At 35.0% G+C, this 20,349-nt stretch overlaps 1 protein-coding gene across 6 annotated transcripts in view; it reads left to right on the top strand.

Moving 5' to 3' along the window:
* LOC18422269 (translation initiation factor eIF2B subunit epsilon) overlaps positions 1-20,349 on the top strand; it is a 76,792-nt gene that overhangs the window by 42,931 nt on the left and 13,512 nt on the right. The window lies entirely within an intron of this gene.

Genomic DNA, 20,349 nt, shown 5'->3' on the forward strand with positions numbered 1-20,349 from the left:
AGGAATGATAAAAAAAGCACGAATCCGTTAAATAGGCTTACCACTTCTGCCATATTGGAGTCAATAGTGGCAGTTGAGTTGTTGTGTGAGAACGCACTCACCATGGTCATTCTTAAATAGATCACCCACCCCAGCAGGTCCAGGGTTGCTTAAGGAGTAGCGTTCAAAAGTAATTTGATGACACTTGCGGGGTTGGTGGTAGGGCTGAGAATTTACCCGGTTCAGATCCGAAACCCGAATTTTGAAACCTATTCGGATCTAGATATGGATCTGAATTCGGATCTGGATCAAAAAATTGGATCCGTATTACTATTCGGATCAAATTCGGGTACAAGTGGGGGTTCTTCTTTGACAATGTATCATATGTGTGGTTCGCGTCTCTTCATGTATGCCAAAAGACGCTTGCAATGGTCGTCATAGTTGGAATATTTAGTCCAACAGTTGGTTGAATCTCGAGGGAGCAAAGGAGGATTTGGATGGCCTAAGCAGTGGCACTGCGAGTCCCCTTCCACAGTCAGATGTTATCCTCAGGAATGATAAAAAAAGCACGAAGCCTTTAAACAAGCTTACCACTTCTGCCATATTGGAGTCAATAGTGGCGGTTGAATTGTTGTGTGAGAACGGACTCACCATGGTCATTCTTATATAGATTACCCACCCCAGCAGGTCCAGGGTTGCTTAAGGAGTAGGATATTAGAATAGTATATATTATTTTATACATATTTAGTAATTTATATAATTAATTTAAAAGGGAATTAGAAAATAAGTCTGAGAAAGGGAATTCAAAATATTGTTTTCAAGCTGCAGCCTAGGAGATGATCAATTTTCTAATGCACTGGAGGAAATTACAAATATTGAGTTCTATTTAAATGTTTAACGATTTCTCTTAAATCAAATGGACTAGAAAATATAGAGGATGACGAGGCAAAAAAACCTGCTTTGAAAGGGAATTCAGAATATTGTTTTCAAACTGCAGCCTAGGAGATGATATACGTTCTGGTGCGCTGGTGGAAATTACAAATACTGAGTTCCATTTACATTGGCGATTTCTCTTCCACCAAATGGACTAGACAATTTCTCTTCAGCATGGACTAGAAAATATAGAGGATGATGAGTCGATCAGACCTGCTTTATATATATATATATATATATACCAATTCGACGCCAAGATCTCCCTTATATGCTAACTATCTAAATTCTAAATTGAAACTACATCTTATTTCTTAAACTTATGCTAACAATCTAAAATAACCTAAATATATTAATAGGATAATAATCATGAATAAAGAAAACGGAGATATGTCAATTAATAACCAAGTAGTATAAGAGGATTCATAAACTTTTATACTAAACACAACTCTAAATTGCATATTAAAACATTAACTGATATTTATTCAAAAGATATTACAGACAAAACAAACCTCTATATGGACTGTATTACAAACAAACAGTATGGACAGACAGACTGTATAAGAAACAAACAGACTTTCTTATTGACTCATGAAAAGAAATAAAAGAAAGAAGGGCTTACTGTTTACAAATGCAGTAAATGCAGAAAGCCTTCCACTGATTTGGACAATAGCTAGGTAGACTATTCCAGTTACAATCACACATAGACTATCTTATGTTTAGAAAAGAGAGGAAGAGAAGAAAATACAGAAGAGAGAAAAGAGCCTCTGAGGCTAAAGGCTAAAGGAAACCAGAAGGAGAGGAACGAGAAGATGAAGGATGCTAGGAAGGGCTTGAAGGATGCCTTCAAGGATTCAGCCAGGTCTGCTATTTATAGAGGGCGGACGTGAGCTTGAATTATTATTTGATTTGTTGCTTTTGCAGGTTCCACAGATGGATGCCAAGTGACGGTCTTCAATGCGTTGCTGTATGTATGTCGGTAGCTGAGTGGAGTACAGGTGGACGGCTGGGATCTAAAGGGAATCTCTTTTTGGGTAGTGGTGGACCAGTGGTCGACACAAAGAAGAAGGGAATCTTGCTTTTTGTTTTTTACTGTAGCGGATGAGATGCTTGTCGGCCATTTGCTTTAGTGGAGTCCACGTGGCTTTGTCTTTTAGTGTCGGCAGGAATCTTCTACAGTACTTGGTCTTTTTCTGAAGTGACATATTGATATGATGTATTGGAATTGACTGATGTGATTTCTTTTGGATCTATTTGGGTAATTGAGCTAGGTCGGTCTGCTTTTATGAACAGCCATGAGCAGACCGGTCTTCAATATTTTTCAGGTTTTTCTGGTCCTGCTTCTTCATTATGTATCTGAGTAGTTCGGCTTCTTCAGAAAAGATTTCCAGCAATTGCTTTTCTAACTCTGCTTTGGTGGCCTGAGGGTTTTTCTTTCTCATTATTGATATATATTCTGAAAGGCTATTTGGGTTAATGTATGAATATGAATTATATGCTAGAGGTATTTGTTTTATCAGAATATTATGAGGCTCAAGATTATGGTAGACAAAGACGTCCCACCATTTTATTGAAGTCTGTTTGCCCAGACATGATATATATTGGTAATTTTGAGTATTAGTTGGAGATATTGCATATGCCCATTTTAGAATCCATGGTACTTGATATAAAGCAATAAAATATGAGTGGTAATCAATGTTGGGATCTCTCCCATTGTGGTCAATGAATTTATCTTGGGATATTTGTAAGGCTTCAGGCATTATTTGGGATTTGGATCCCCAAACCATAAACCAGTCTTTAAACCAGTTTGGGAATGGGTCAGTTACTGGCATTTTGAACTGGAGAAACCAAGTGTGAGAATTGAACTGTTAAGACTTTGTGCCAGGCTTCAATATGTTCAGAATACCTATAGTGTTTATTTGGGAATTCAAGGGATATTAATCTCTTGGCTCTGGAAGGGTTTGATCCCCATTCACTGAAATGTAGCACTTTTTTTATTTGCAATTTCGATTATGATATTATTTTTGAATTCTTTTGATAGTAATGAGCTATGGTAATAGAACCTGTTTCCAGTAAAACCATCTCAAACCATTCTCTGGTTTTTATACCATAAGAAGGGTTAAGATGGTTGCAGAGGTAATATTTGGCTATTGTATTTGGGTCATCAGCCATATGAATATCTTCTATTACTGTGTCTTCAATAAAAGCAGTTGCTTCATATTGGGATCTTCCAGTAGAAGTAGGTTTTTTGGATATTGGGGATTGTAAGAATATTGGTGTCTGTGGAGATGATGGTGGTTGGCTAGAATATGTAGGATAAACTGGACTATTTGGGTTGCTAGGAGAATATGGTGAAAGATTTCTTACTGGTGATGGAGATGAAGTGGCTGGAATGATATTCATTGGTGCTTTTCTTTTATTAGAATCCATATTTTCTATTTTTATTAAACAATATTAATCCTAAAGAAAGTTCTTCTGGGTCAGACTGATCGGTTCTGCCCTCCCTGCGAAAATTCACGATTTAGAAAGTCAGGGAGATGGTTAGTAGAACGATGCAAATGTCCAATGGTAAAATCAAAAGCTGAGAGAATTGCCTGCCGTCGAGCAAATATCTGTTTTGAGACTAAATTTTGCACATCTTTAAGAAGAATGTCTTTAGCAGCTTTACAGTCAGTGCGAATAAGGAATGTGGTATTTTATATATCACTTTGAAACTTAGTAACGCAATGAACTATAGCTAAAATTTCTTTTTTAACAGCGGAATAATTTTTTTGAGTAGAATTCCATGCTTTAGAAGTATATCTAACTAATGGTTCAGTAGAATTTTTTCTTTGTTTTAGAATTCCTCCTAAACCTAGTTTGGATGCATCACACTAAATTATTCTAAATGCATTTGGATCTGGAAGTGAAGACAGGGTAATTCTTTGGATTTTAGTTGAAGTCTTCTTACAACTTGAGTATGAATATCAGTCCATTTGGGAGGATTCTTTTTCAATCTATCATATAATGGTTTTGCATCTAAAGCTAAGTTTTCATAGAGATCTACTATATAATTGAGACATCCTAAGAATCTTTGTAATTCTTTTTTATCTAATATGATATCTTGGACTTTTTTAGCAAATTGTATAGATCTATCAATTGGTATAATTGTTCCTTGGGATACGTTATGTCCTAGGAATCTAATTTTAGTTTGAAATAGACTCATCTTTTTGCAGAAACTACTAAGCCTGTATGTTTTACAGCATTTATAAATACATTTATATGTTTTATGTGTTGTGATATATCTTCATAAAAAATTAATACATCATCAATATATATTATCATAAATTTCCAGTAAGAATTAAATACATCATTAATTATCCTTTGGAATTCTGATGGAGCATTTTTTAGTCCCAAGGGCATTACGTTCCATTCATATTGTCCAAATGACACATTAAAAGCGGTTTTATATCTATCTTCTTCTTTTATTTGAATTTGCCAGTATCCAGATTTAAATCAAATTTAGAAAAAATACAAGCATTTAGTAATCTATCTAATAAATCTTTTTTATTTGGTATGGGATATCTTATCCATTGGAGTGCCTTATTTAAGGGTTTATAGTTTATTACTAATCTCGGAACCCCTCTTTCTTTTTCTGCATTTTTATTTACTTAAAAAGGCAGCACAACTCCAAGGAGAAGTACTTTGTATTATTAGACCTTTTCTCAGTAATTCATCTATTTCTTTTTTATAAAATTCTAATAATTGTATATTCATTTGTATCGGTCTAGCTTTTGTAGGAATTTTAGACTCAGTAAAATTTGATTCATATGGTGAACTTACCATATGTTTCTTTCTATCCCAAAAAGCATTGGGTAATTCATTACATATTTCATTTTCTATTTGTTTTGTAATATTTTTAATTTGTTCTGTCATTTCAGTGGATTGTAATTTTTCTTCTATCATTTTATATTTGATTTCTTCTTTTAAAGAGCAAAGAAAATGTTTTTTCTGTTTGATATCTATTAATTTCTTTTGTTTTTGGTTTATCTATGAATTCAAATTTTATTGTTTCTTTTGCAATAATTGTTTCTATTCTTGTATTATTAATAGGTATTTGATATAGTAAAGTAAGAAATGGTACACCAAGTATTACTACTTGGCTGAGTCCTTTTACCATGATAAATGGAGTAGGAAAACAGTGTCCGTTATTGCAGACAATGGCATTATATAATTTATAATTGATAAATAATCTACTTCCATCAGCAGTATTTAATATTTGAGCGGTTTTATCAAAGTATTTTGTAGGTACTAGACCTTCATTAATACAATTCAAATCTGCTCTTGAATCTATTAATGCTAAGGATTGGAAACTATATTCTTCTTTTACTATTATTTTTACTAATACAAACCATTTTTGTGTAATAATTTTATTTATTAGATTTACTGATTTATTATTATCTAATTCTTCTATTTTGGTTCCTGAGGATTCAGGTGTATCTATAATAATTGGGTTATGGTGTTGATCTATTAAAGAAGCAAATTCTATTTCATCAGTATCTGTTATGTTTCCTGAAACTTCATTTTGTAATTCTAATACTTTAATTCTGTAAGAAGACTTAAAACTTAAATCCAAAGAATTACCCTGTCTTTCACTTCTTGATCCAAATGCATTTAAAATAATTGAGTGTTATGCATCTGAATTAGGTTTTGGAGGAATTCTAAAACAAAGAATAAATTCTACTGAACAATTAGTTAGATATATTTCCAAAGCATGGAATTCTACTCAACAAAATTATTCCACTGTTAAAAAAGAAATTTTAGCTATAGTTCATTGTGTTACTAAGTTTCAAAGTGATATATTAAATACCACATAGCTTATTCGCACTGACTGTAAAGCTGCTAAAGTCATTCTTCTTAAAGATGTGCAAAATTTAGTCTCAAAACAAATAGTTGCTCGATGGCAGGCAATTCTCTCAGCTTTTGATTTTACCATTGAACATTTGCATGGTTCTACTAACCATCTCCCTGACTTTCTAACTCGTGAATTTTTGCAGGGGGGGCAGAACCGATCAGTCTGACCCAGAAGAACTTTCTTTAGGATTAACATTGTTTAATAAAAATAGAAATATGGATTCTAATAAAGGAAAAGCACCAATGAATATCATTCCAGCCACTTCATCTCCATCACCAGTAAGAAATCTTGCACCATATTCTCCTAGCAACCCAAATAGTCCAATTTATCCTACATATTCTAGCCAACCTCCATCATCTCCACAGACACTAATATTCTTACAATCCCCAATACCCAAAAACCTACTTCTACTGGAAGATCCCAGTATGAAGCAACTGCTTTCATTAAAGACACAGTAATAGAAGATATTCATATGGCTGATGACCCAAATACAATAGCCAAATATTACCGCTGCAACAATCTTAACCCTTCTTATGGTATAAAAACCAGAGAATGGTTTGAGATGGTTTTACTGGAAACAGGTTCTATTACCATAGCTCATTACTATCAAAAGAATTCGAAAATAATATCATATTCGAAATTGCTAATCAGAAAAGTGCTACATCTCAGTGAATGGGGATCAGACCTTCCAGAGCCAAGAGATTAATATCCCTTGAATTCCCAAATAAACATTATAGGTATTCTGAACATATTGAAGCTTGGCACAAAGTCTTAATAGTTCACTTCTCACACTTGGTTTCTCCAGTTCAGAATGCCAGTAACTGACCCCTTCCCAAACTGGTTTAAAGACTGGTTTATGGTTTGGGGATCCAAATCCCAAATAATGCCTGAAGCCTTACAAATATCCCAAGATAAATTCATTGACCACAATGGGAGAGATCCCAACATTGATTACCACTCATATTTTATTGCTTTATATCAAGTACCATGGATTCTAAAATGGGCATATGCAATATCTCCAAATAATACTCTAAATTACCAATATATACCATGTCTGGGCAAACAGATTTCAATAAAATGGTGGGACGTCTTTGTCTATCATAATCTTGAGCCTCATAATATTCTGATAAAACAAATACCTCTAGCATATAATTCATATTCATACATTAACCCAAATAGCCTTTCAGAATATATATCAATAATGAGAAAGAAAAACCCTCAGGCCACCAAAGCAGAGTTAGAAAAGCAATTGCTGGAAATCTTTTCTGAAGAAGCCGAAACTGCTCAGATACATAATGAAGAAGTAGGACCAGAAAAACCTGAAAATATTGAAGACCAGTCTGCTCATGGCTGTTCACGAAAGCAGACCGGCCCGGCTCAATTACCCAAATAGATCCAAAAGAAATCACATCAATCAATTGCAATACATCATATCAATATGTCACTTCAGAAAAAGACCAAGTACTGTAGAAGATTCCTGCCGACACTAAAAGACAAAGCCACGTAGACTCCACCAAAGCAAATGGCCGACAAGCATCTCATCCGCTACAGTAAAAAACAAAAAGCAAGATTCCCTTCTTCTTTGTGTCGACCACTGGTCCACCACTACCCAAAAAGAGATTCCCTTTAGATCCCAGCCGTCCACCTGTACTCCACTCAGCTACCGACATACATACAGCAACGCATGGAAGACCGTCCACTTGACATGCATCTGTGGAATCTGCAAAAGCAACAAATCAAATAATAATTCAAGCTCACGTCCGTCCTCTATAAATAGCAGACCTGGCTGAATCCTTGAAGGCATCCTTCAAGCCCTTCCTAGTATCCTTCATCTTCTTGTTCCTCTCCTTCTGGTTTCCTTTAGCCTTTAGCCTCAGAGGCTCTTTTCTCGCTTCTGTATTTTCTTCTCTTCCTCTATTTTCTAAACATAAGATAGTCTATGTGTGATTGTAACTGGGATAGTCTACCTAGCTATTGTCCAAGTCAGTGGAAGGCTTTCTGCAGTTACTGCATTTGTAAACAGTAAGCCCTTCTTTCTTTTATTTCTTTTCATGAGTCTGTAAGAAAGTCTGTTTGTTTCTTATACAGTCTGTCTATCCATACTGTTTGTTTGTAATACAGTCCATATAGAGGTTTGTTTTGTCTGTAATATCTTTTGAATAAATATCAGTCAATGTTTTAATATGCAATTTAGAGTTGTGTTTCGTATAAAAGTTTATGAATCCTCTTATACTACTTGGTTATTAATTGACATATCTCCGTTTTCTTTATTTATGATTATTATCCTATTAATATATTTAGGTTATTTTAGATTGTTAGCATAAGTTTAAGAAATTAGATTTAGAATTTAGAAAGTTGGCATATAAGGGAGATCTTGGCGTCGAAATTTAGATAGTTAGCATATAAGGGAGATCTTGGCGTCGAATTGGTATCTGAACCTACCCTTTAACATTTTATCTAACCCTGAAAACCCTTTATTATTTATCCAAAAGTATATTATTAGATAAAACTTTGTTAGTTAGAAACCTAATTAAATTTACCATTAGAGAAAGTTGGTTCGAGAGTTGAGGCTAAGGACATCCAGTCTAAGAGACCGTTAAGGCCAGGAGAGCCGCTGAGGTCTTGAAGGACATAAGAGGTAGTCAGAAAGCACTCATCCGGAACCTAATAATGGAAAATTTCATTAGGAATCTGTCTAATAAGGCATTATCTAATAATACACATAAGATAAAAAATAAAGAGGAAATTGTGATAGATGATATAGAAAAACAACTACAAAATTGGAACATACCCAAAGTACCCATATCCAATATCTAAGGTAGAAACCTTTGAATTAAAAATAGGTTATGTAATTAAAACAGTAGAACAATCCCTATCTGTTACTAGTACACAAGAAAATTTCCAACTATTATCAAATAAGATAATCCAAGCACATAGGAATAAAAACTATAATTATCTACATATAAGCCTAATACAAATAGCAATTAAACCCTTAACTAGATTAGGACTTAACAATTCTATCCTAGTATGCCTTAGAGATACTAGACATAATAAATTTAATGATTCACTACTAAGAATGGTAGAATCTAGTTTATGTACTGAACCCATGTATTTCAATTGTTTCCCAATTATTCGCTTTCAATAAATGATCCTAATATCCTTAATGTATTAACATTAAATGTAAAAACCCAAGGTTTTGATATGATCCCAAGATCACAAAATATTGCTATAATATATAGAATATATTATAAAGTTATGAATACTTTATGTCCCAAGGTAGTACAAATGGATACTAGAGGAAAAACTACTTTATTCCAAACCAACATAGAAAAATCTAATACTATAATACCTAAAACAATAAAATGGTCAGAAATAATATTACCAGAATCTTGGTCAATACAAAATGAAAATCATCACCACTTAGTACCTTCAAACAATATTCCAGATAAAATAATTGAACATATGGATGGTAATATAGAGATACAATTTGCTAGCACTAGTTCGAATACAAAGAGCAAAGATGATTCTGAAATAAAAACGAATAGGAAACATATAGAACCATCTAGGAGTTCTACTTCTTCTATTAACCTAAATATAGAAAGTCTTTTAAGAACTAGAGAAAATATTGTAATACCACAATATAAACCAATACAAAATAATCCTAAGATGGATTTTCATATATTAACTTTACATGAAGAGAAATGAATAGATAAAATTTCATAGAAAAAGATTATCTATCAATAGAAAATAAAGAAATTAGAACTTGGTATCTAAAAACATTTCAACCTAGACTAATGGAATTATTCCATAAAAAATATAATAAGTTTCTTAAAACAGAAAAACAAAATAAAGGATTTTTTATATGGTTAAAAGAAATTTTACATGAACGAGGAGTTGCAGTACCTAATTTTGATGAAATACATATATTAGAAAATCAATATAGTACTTATAATACAAAAGAAGGAAACAAAATTACTAGTATACATCCCCCAGAAAGAAGTTTAATCATAAAAGGAAAAGAGACAAACAATTCACCTGCTTTAGAAACAAAGGCTACTCCATATAAAATGACTACTGGAGAAATAGTACATAGATTAGAATTAATTCCTCATATAATAGAACAAAATAATTATACTAATTTATGTATGCAATCTGTAGGCAAACAAACACTAAGAATTGAAAATATGCTAAGACGAGCACCAATACAAGAATCACAAAAATCTGTATTATTTAAACCACCTCCTACTCTAAATAAAGAAAGATTCCATGTTGGAGACAATAATAAGACTCTTATCGATCAATTAATATCAAAATTAGCTAAACTTGAAATAAAAGAGAATACTAAAAAAGAAGATATAAAAAGTAAAGGAATAGTAATCAAAGAATCAGAAACCTTAACACTTGAAGTAGAGGAACCCATGATTGAAGATACCATAGAAAATATGGAAATAGCATTTACTGAAATTAATAATAATGATCAATTTGTCCAAAGAATATCTTATAATAGAAATTGGAAACCTGCTACTGCTAGACCATATCATCCTAGACCCACTCCTGTTAATATTCAATTTGAAGAAGATTTAATATCTCATACAACCTCATATTCAGGAAGAACCATAGTCAATTGGAATATAGATGAGATGTTTGAACATCAAATTCTTGATACAATGAAGCACATGACCATGTACGCATCTTGCTTGTAAAATGGTAGGAAACCATGATCAGGAAGTCGCCAAAGCCATAGTTTGTGGATTCACTAGATGGCTTCGTGGTTGGTGGAATTTTCACCTACCTGAAAATACAAAAAATCAAATTTTAAATATGACCAAGCAATGGACTGTCAAAAATGAACAAAACCAAGATATATTATATTCTGAAAGTGATGCTGTCAACACTCTTATTTATACCCAGTTACAATCACGCATAGACTATCTTATGTTTAGAAAAGAGAGAAAGAGAAGAGAAAAAGAGAAGAACATACAGAAGGGAGAAAAGTGCCTCTGAGGTTAAAGGCTAAAGGAAACCAGAAGGAGAGGAAGGAGAAGATGAAGGATGCTAGGAAGGGCTTGAAGGATGCCTTCATAGATTCAGCCAGGTCTGCTATTTATAGAGGGCGGACGTGAGCTTGATTATTATTTAATTTGTTGCTTTTGCAGGTTCCACAGATGCATGCCAAGTGGACGGTCTTCAATGTGTTGCTGTATGTATGTCGGTAGCTAAGTGGAGTAAAGGTGGAGGGCTGGGATCTAAAGGGAATCTCTTTTTGGGTAGTGGTGGACAAGTGGTCGACACAAAGAAGAAGGGAAACTTGCTTTTTACTTTTTACTGTAGCGGATGAGATGCTTGTCGGCCATTTGCGTTAGTGGAGTCTACGTGGCTTTGTCTTTTAGTGTCGGCAAGAATCTTCTACAGTACTTGGTCTTTTTCTGAAGTGACATATTGATATGATGTATTGGAATTGATTGATGTGACTTCTTTTGGATCTATTTGGGTAATTGAGTCGGGTCGGGTCAATACAAAGTCTGCTTTTGTGAACAGCCATGAGCAAACTGGTCTTCAATATTTTCAGGTTCTTCTGGTCCTGCTTCTTCATTATGTATCTGAGCAGTTTCTGCTTCTTCAGAAAAGATTTTCAGCAATTGCTTTTCTAACTCTGCTTTGGTGGCCTGAGGGTTTTTCTTTTTCATTATTGATATATATTCTGAAAGGCTATAAGTGGTAATCAATGTTGGGATCTCTCCCATTGTGGTCAATGAATTTATCTTGGGATATTTGCAAGGCTTCAGGCATTATTTGGGATTTGGATCCTCAAACCATAAACCAGTCTTTAAACCAGTTTGGGAATGGGTCAGGTACTGGCATTTTGAACTGGAGAAACCAAGTGTGAGAATTGTACTGGTTTTGAACTGTTAAGACTTTGTGCCAGGCTTCAATATATTCAGAATACCTATAATGTTTATTTGGGTTAATAGTAGAAGTAGAGCTCCTAGATTGTTCTATATGTTTCCTATTCGTTTTTATTTCAGAACCATCTTTACTCTTTGTATTCGAACTAGTGCTAGCAAATTGTATGTCTATATTACCATCCATATGTTCAATTATTTTATCTGGAATATTGTTTGAAGATGTATTTTTTTCAAGATTATTAACTAGAGAAGATAGCCAAGTAGATCATTGGAAGGAAAAATTCATAGCAGGATTACCTTACTCATTTGCTGAAAAAGTAAAGAATAGATTTGAAAGTAAACATGGAGGCATAATACCATATTCTGTTTATACTTTAGGAGAATTATCTGCTGAAATATGTGCAGAAGGACTAGCTCTATGCACAGATATGAAATTAAAGAAACAATTAGATAAGCAAAGAATGACTGAAAGAAAAGAACTTGGAGATTTCTGTGAACAATTCGGTTATAATATTGAAAAATATAAAGATAAAAGTTATAAAAAGAAAAAATACAGATCTGAGAAAAAAGAAAGAAAATCATATAAAAAATATAAAAGAGAAATTTATTAAAAGATTTTCACCAAAAAATAAATATAAAAAGAGAAAGAAAAAATTACCTGTATGTTATAAATGTGGAAAAGTAGGAAATTATAAAAGTAATTGTGAAGTCAAAAAGAAAATAGATAGAATAATATTAGATGAAATCATTAGAAATCAATTATATGATATTATACAGATATATGATCAAAATAGTTCTACAGAAAGTTCTACAGATAATTCTAATGATACTTCACTTATAGGAAATATTGAAGATGAAAATCTTATATGGACAAGTACAGAAGAATCTGATAGTGATAATGAATATCAAAATTGTGCATGTAATATGTTATCTAAAGAAGATAATTTAATATTAGACTTGATAAAAAACTGACCCAGATGAAAAAAGAGAAACTATCACCCAATTTATTAATATAGCTAAAGCAAAAAATAAACCTACTCCTCTAATAAAACCACCTGATGAATATATTTTTGCTGAAATAATTAAAAGAATTAATAGAAAAGATATAATGCAAAAAGAACCCACTATTGCAGAATTAAAAAGGAAATAAATGAAGTAAAAATAGAAGTACAACAATTAACAAATAGAATTAAAGTATTAGAATTACAAAATGAAGTTTCAGGAAACATAACAGATACTGATGAAATAGAATTCGCTTCTTTAATAGATCAACACCATAACCCAATTATTATAGATACACCTGAATCCTCAGGAACCAAAATAGAAGAATTAGATAATAATAAATCAGTAAATCTAATAAATAAAATTATTACACAAAAATGGTTTGTATTAGTAAAAATAATAGTAAAAGAAGAATATACTTTTCAATCTTTAGCATTAATAGATTCAGGACCAGATTTAAATTGTATTAATAAAGGTTTAGTACCTACAAAATACTTTGATAAAACCACTCAAATATTAAATACTGCTGATGGAAGTAGATTATTTATCAATTATAAATTATCTAATGCTGTTGTCTGCAATAATGGACATTGTTTTCCTACTCCATTTATCATGGTAAAAGGACTCAGCCAAGTAGTAATACTTAGTGTACCATTTCTTACTTTACTATATCGAATAGCTATTAATAATACAGGAATAGAAACAGCTATTGCAGGAGAAACAATAAAATTTGAATTCATAGATAAACCAAAAATAAAAGAAATTAATAGAGTTAAAGATAGTATCAAACAGAAAAAACATTTTCTTTGCTCTTTAAAAGAAGAAATCAAATATAAAATGATAGAAGAAAAATTACAATCCACTGAAATGAGAGAACAAATAAAAAAGATTACAGAACAAATAGAAAATGAAATATGTAATGAATTACCCAATACTTTTTGGGATAGAAACAAACAGATGGTAAGTTTACCATACGAATCAAATTTTACTGAGTCTAAAATTTCTACAAAAGCTAGACCGATACAAATGAATATACAATTATTAGAATTTTGTAAAAAAGAAATAGATGAATTACTGAGAAAAGGTCTAATAAGACAAAGTACTTCTCCTTGGAGTTGTGCTGCCTTTTTATGTAAATAAAAATGCAGAAAAAGAAAGAGGGGTTCCAAGATTAGTAATAAACTATAAACCCTTAAATAAGGCACTCCAATGGATAAGATATCCCATACCAAATAAAAAAGATTTATTAGATAGATTACTAAATGCTTGTATTTTTTCTAAATTTGATTTAATAATAGAACTTGTTTCCAGTAAAACCATCTCAAACCATTCTCTGGTTTTTATACCATAAGAAGGGTTAAGATTGTTGCAGAGGTAATATTTGGCTATTGTATTTGGGTCATCAGCCATATGAATATCTTCTATTACTGTGTCTTCAATGAAAGCAATTGCTTCATACTGGGATCTTCCAGTAGAAGTAGGTTTTTTGGGTATTGGGGATTAAAAGAATATTGGTGTCTGATATATATATATATATATATATATATATATATATATATATTTATTTATTTATTTATTTATTTTTTGGGGGGGGAAGGGGGGTGGGGGGGTGTGTTGAGAGAAGGAATGGCAGGAATAGGCTCTCAAAAAATTGGGTTGGCCAATTGGATGTGGAACAACTTTAGGAGGCATGCTGAAGTTTGAGAGGCTGCCTTGCTTATACTACATCCACTGGGCAGTGGGATCCCTCTTCTCTGTAATTGGTCGAGTATGAGGGCTCTCTTGGCTCAAGATCAACTGCCAATCAAAAGATTGGACTTATCGTTGAGTAGGGTATACGACACCTTGTTGGTGGTAAGAGGTTGTTGGGTAAATGGAGAATGGGTAAAGGAGGAAGAAGTTGAGAAATGACCAGAAGATTTGGGGTGCCAGATGATTCTATCTTGTCCCATCCCTCACATACCCATGGAGTTTAAGGATTCCATGAGGTTAAGAAGCTTGACTCTTCATCTTGAATTATATTTATCCATAACACAGCCCTCTCTATATGGGTGACCAGCTAACAGTTCAAAGGAATTTTCAATGGCAGCCTCTTTCATCAGCGGCGATCAAGAATAGGCAGGGAAAAGCAGCTTCTAGGTTTTCAAAAAATTACCGAACTTACATGGTGAAATTTGAGAGATCCGTCAATGCTGCTCCAAAAAATATCCCTCATTAGTATTTCAAGTTCATGGATGACAGACATGGGCATGCAACTGAGTGAAATCTGGTAGATGTGAATGCTTGAGAGGTGGGTGATGCGGCCCACAAAAGATAAGTATATGGCAGCATGTCCAGGTTGTTAATTTATGGTCAAACTTTACAAAGATGTTGTCCCATTGATCATTCCTGGGTTTTCCTGAGCAAAATAGTAGGCGCACATATTTTGAGGGCAACTGACTATGCCTGCTTCCCAGCCTTTGTGCTAGAGCCTAGGATTGGGATCTTATTTGTTGCAACACCGAGGATTTTTGTCTTGCTCATATTGAGGAGTATGTTAGATGCCAACTCAAAGCATCTGAGTTAGAGCGAAAGATTATTGACTGATTATGGGATGGCATAACAAAAGGCTGGGTTATCATCTGCATATGGTAGATGGCATATAAAGGGGTCAGGTGAGAGGTTTTGAAGCCTTCTAGGAGATCATTGTTGTATAGATTTCTGATGAATCGACTGAATTTTTCTGCTAAGATTGCCAACAAGGAGGTTGAGAGTAGATCTCCTGCTAACCAGCTTGTATGAACTGTTGATTAGGCTGATTGGCCCCAAGTCTTTGAGTTCCTTGGCACCTCCTAGTTTAGGATTAGAGTGATGAAAATAGCATTCAGGGCCTTTTGCGTCATTTCTCTTTGGTGAATTCAGAGTAATGATCCATGACATTCAGGCCAACATTGTCCCGAAATTGGTAGAAAATTACCACTGGGCAGCCATCGGGGCCTAAGCTTTATCTTTGCCTAATTAGAAACTCCTTGATGGTTTATCCTCTATAAAGGAGGCCTCATGATCTCTAACAGATTCATTGGAAATTCCGTCGAAGTGTAGCTTTGAGAAGATAAGTCGTATTTTATCCTTTGCGGAAAAGGGGATTTGGAAAATTTTGGTGATACTGGTGGTGATGTCCACAGGGGCATGAAAGGTTCTGGCCATGTTCTTGATGTGTGCTTTAATGTTGTTTCTTCTACGGGTGTTGATCTTGTTGAAGAATGTATATTTCTATCTCCTTTGAGGCATTTGATAAGCGATCTATAATATAAGAAGGGTTGTTCATTTGGTTGCTTGAAGGTTGGTTCTGGCTAAAGTTCTTCTTGCTTGTTCATAAGATGACAAATCTTGAGCATAATTACCAGAATCTCTCACCCAAGATCACAATTCCAATTCGAAATCCTGATTTCGCAATTCTAAAAAGGAATCTTCATGGAGTCCATTTTCGTGAAGTTATGAATCTCAACTCCTTGTTTTAGGAATCTTGATTCCAACACTTATAGAATTCGTTTCTAATATTTAATGATTCCCGATTCCGCAATTGTTGAATCTCGATTCTACATTTGTTGAATATGGATTCCACATAGAATGGTACTCTCTCCATCAAATTAGAAACTCATACATAAGACCACGAACTACAAAATAAACAACTCAGAACGTATGAGAAGCATCAAATCAAATATTTGATGCCAAAGATATTGGAATATCGATACGATATGTGAATGAAATTCGATTCCATATGGATCAATTCCACAGAGGTCAGAACGTTGATTCCAAAGAGGATGGAATCCGAATTCCATATATGTAGGGGTCTCGGTTCCATTTGGGTCGAATCTCGATTCCTAGAAAATAGGAATCTCGTTTCCCTCAATATCCCATTGTACGGATGTTGATTCTGAAAACATGACTGCTCTAGCTAGCCATGATTCCGCAATTCCAATTCCTAAAATGATTAGGAATCTCAGTCGTTTCCAATCATTTTGGTCCTGAGCCTATTCCAAGTCAATCAAGTTCCATTATCTCCTTTATAAGATTTTCCTTTCTTGATCCTAGGTCTCCATAGCATTCTTTGCTCCATGCTTTGAGTTTCTCTTTAAGGAGTTCTGGCATCCTGGTTAGGAATGGATTCGGTTTGTTTTTTGGCAGGGATCTAATATGGACTCTCCTGGGAATTCTTCTTCCCATAGTTTGCACACAAGGAACCTGTCTAGTTTGGAGAGGGTTGGGTTACTGGAATGATTTGACCAGGTGAAGGAGGCTCCGTTAAGAGGGAGACCAATGAGATTGTCAATAGATAAATTCTGAGAACCCTTCCATACTTGTAGGGCAGTCTCCTATATTTCTCTTAGGACAACTGGTTGACGTTGAAGTTCTCACCAAGGTAAGTATGGAAGGGTACTGGGCCATGTGTAATTCATTGCAAAACTGCTCTTTAGTTGGAATCGATTTGGTAAATACACTGCTATAAATCCATCTTAAATTCGGAGAACCGTGTTGGTCAGAGAAAAATGATCAACAAAGGAAGTTTCCTGGGATAGGATAAAGGGATTCAAGAGGATCGGATGCCACCTGATGACCCCCTGGGTCGGGGGGCAATTCATGCAACTGGTCTACGACTTCAATGGCTCGAGCCTTTGTCAAAGTTGAGCTTCCTTTTTGGTGTCAGAAATGGAGATGTTGTCTGGTTGAAAATTGCATGAATAGAACTGGATTTGTTTAATTTTTTGGGGACTGCCAGGGCCCTTATATCATTTGGCAGTGTTTGGGTTGGGTTGATGAACTGTCGTTGTGCGACGAGGGAGTTGTGGGAGTTGTGGCTGGCTGAGGGCAGGCTCTATCATAGATTATATCGGAATTTAGGTTCCTGATTCTATGTTTCCTAGTCCCTTGGCTTTGGTCCCCTTGTCTCGGTGGCATCATCTTTTAGTCAGTTTTGCCTTGAGGGCTTCGGTAATGTTCTCAAAATCCACCATATATAGTAGTGGCAATCTGAAGTCGCAGTAGATGAGTCATCATCATGTTCCATCCACAGCCATGATTCGATGGTGATGGTTCAAAAGGGACAATAAGTGAGGTTGGCTGGTCTGGGTATGAGGTAGGTGATATCAGTTTGTTGCAAGGCCAAAGGGTTAGCTCACTGTACTATTTTCTGCTATATGCGATTAAAAAGAAAAACTTCCAATTTGCCTGAAAAGGAGTGGGGAGGATGTGGAAGCAATGTTGTTAGCATCATAGGATGTAGGATCATGAGTGCTATGAAAGGGGTATCATTTGGGCAGCGGTCTAGGGCAGGAATTTCATCGCAATGATGGGGTCAGAAAACTAATTGGGGTTTTGGATAAATGGAATTGATAAAAATCTTACTTTTGCCAGAAAAAGGAAGGAGAGGATGAGGAGGGACTCTTGTTGGCATCACAGTGTGGAGGATCATGAGTGCTAAAAAGGGTTATGTTTTAGGCAAAGGTCGTAGGAGGAATTGCTGGGCAATGGCAGGATTGGGGACCTGAATGGGGTTGATAAGGTATGATCAATAGTGATCTCATGTAGTCAGGGCAAGATGTGTGGTCTGAGTTTTTGGGAACATGGTACTGGGGACCTTTCTTTCAATGGCATCTCTGTTGGATGGAGACATGGGTGCTTTGTGACCGTTGAATAAAAAAAGTGAAGTGATAAGGTTTAATTTATCCTTAAAGGATTTTGGAGGGGGCTACTGGTTTTATGTATGGGATCTCCAAATGGATGGGGATCTCTAAATGGACTATTTAAGGTTTCTGGGTTGGACCAGTTGCTTGGGGGGAAAGAGGGGTAATGTGATGGGCTGGAAGTCATGTTCGTTGCAGTTTTTAGGATGTGGGTAATCAGTTGGGGGATGACCATTGGATGCAAGATAGGGATGGCTGGGAATCCTGGGATAATGGTTGAGGGGGGATATGAGCTTTCTATTGATGAGAATCTAGAAGGATTTGGGGTGTCCATGTTGGAAATGGATGGTTGGCAAGGTGCTGCCTTGAGATTCTATTGGGGTGCGTGATGTGGCATCCTGGCATCCCATTGTTTGACACGGGATGTTGGTGGGTTTGACAGTTTTGTGATCGATTTGGACTCTCAAAGTTGGTGTTTTGTAGCATGGGGTTGCATTATGTGTCTGTCGTCGAGGAGTCTACAAGGAGGTTCTCTGAGGTTGGTTTGTGGAACAATCTCAGTCATTCAGCTGTTCAGCAGAGGATGTGGTTGGGTTAAGGTGGCTTGGGATGATGGTAACCAGTGGATAAAACTCAGGTTGGGAGTGGGATGGAGATTGTGGGAGAGGGTTTCTCTCTGATGTGTACAGGACGCTCCACATGTCATCAGTGGGTTGGATGCTGCTGGTTGACATAGGTCCCCCTCTTTCTGTGCTTTGGATGGATTACCATGTTTTAGTGTGGTGGGGAACAAAGCAGTTGGTTGGTGGTGGCATGGTTTACTTTGTTGTTTTCTCCTCATCTCACTTTGTGATCAGCATTCTTTAGTTGTAACATATAATTGAATTTACATATTAATTTAGATAAGTTGGAGTATATTATTGTGCATGCTTGTGCCTATAACTTATACATGGATACTTGGGGAAGTCTCAGACACAGGAACCAGGTGTCTGATTCCCAATTCCTTGAAGAGCAGGATTTGGTGGCGCAACTATATTATAAATAGATAACCAAATCTAATATTATTTTCTTACATTTTATGTCATTATGAGTAGCTAAAAACACAATTATGCCTTGATGAATTCATTTTTTCGGAATAAAATATTATTGAATAAATATTTTTAAAAGTCCAAAAGTGTGACTCAAAATAAATGACTGATCTAGATTGAGAGTTCTAAATCAATGATGTAGTCAATAGTTAGCAAAAAAAGAGGAGTAAAAAATAATCTGTATCAGTATGTTTGCCATAGCATGTTTGACATGGATACGATACCCAAACAAAAGAATCCATTTAAACAGTTTATAATTAGTATTTATTAATTATATCTAGTGTCAAATCCTCGCACACTTTTCCACTGGGAACCACCTCCATTTGACATTCTAAGGATTAGGTTAATGGGATTCCGAATTATAATTAGTATTTATTATTTATATCTAGAACCAAATTCTTGCACCCTTTTCCACTGGGAACCGCCTCCATTGACATTCTAAGGATTAGCTTAAATTGGGATTCATTTTGGAACCCTAGCAAAAGGATTGGTGGCTCTTTCTTAGATAGTTGCAGGGGACCTTCAAGGGTCAAGCAAGAAATGCCTCAACTATTGTGGGAGTAACGGTCCTCTTGATTGGCATGATAATTTATTTTATATTGATGATTTACTTTATAATGTTCGTAGGACTATTATTAGTGGAAGGTGATTGGTTAAACCTTCCCAAGAAAGCAATTCACGTACCAATAGAAATTGATTGTCGCAATGGAGGAGGTCATCTACCCATGCTGGTCGTCCGGGGTTACTTTCTGTTGTTCTCAAAGAAGCTAATGAGACTGGTTATCACATAGCAAGGGAGTGAATGAGTTTCGACTGCCATGCTAGGAGCTCTCCTTGCTAATGCAGTCCTTTCCTTCTCTATATATGTATCTTTTTGTCTATGCCTT

This window comes from Amborella trichopoda, chromosome 4 (genome assembly GCF_054954075.1).
Source record: "Amborella trichopoda isolate Santa Cruz 75 chromosome 4, AtrichopodaSantaCruz75HAP2 v2.0, whole genome shotgun sequence".
Classification (NCBI taxonomy): domain Eukaryota; kingdom Viridiplantae; phylum Streptophyta; class Magnoliopsida; order Amborellales; family Amborellaceae; genus Amborella; species Amborella trichopoda.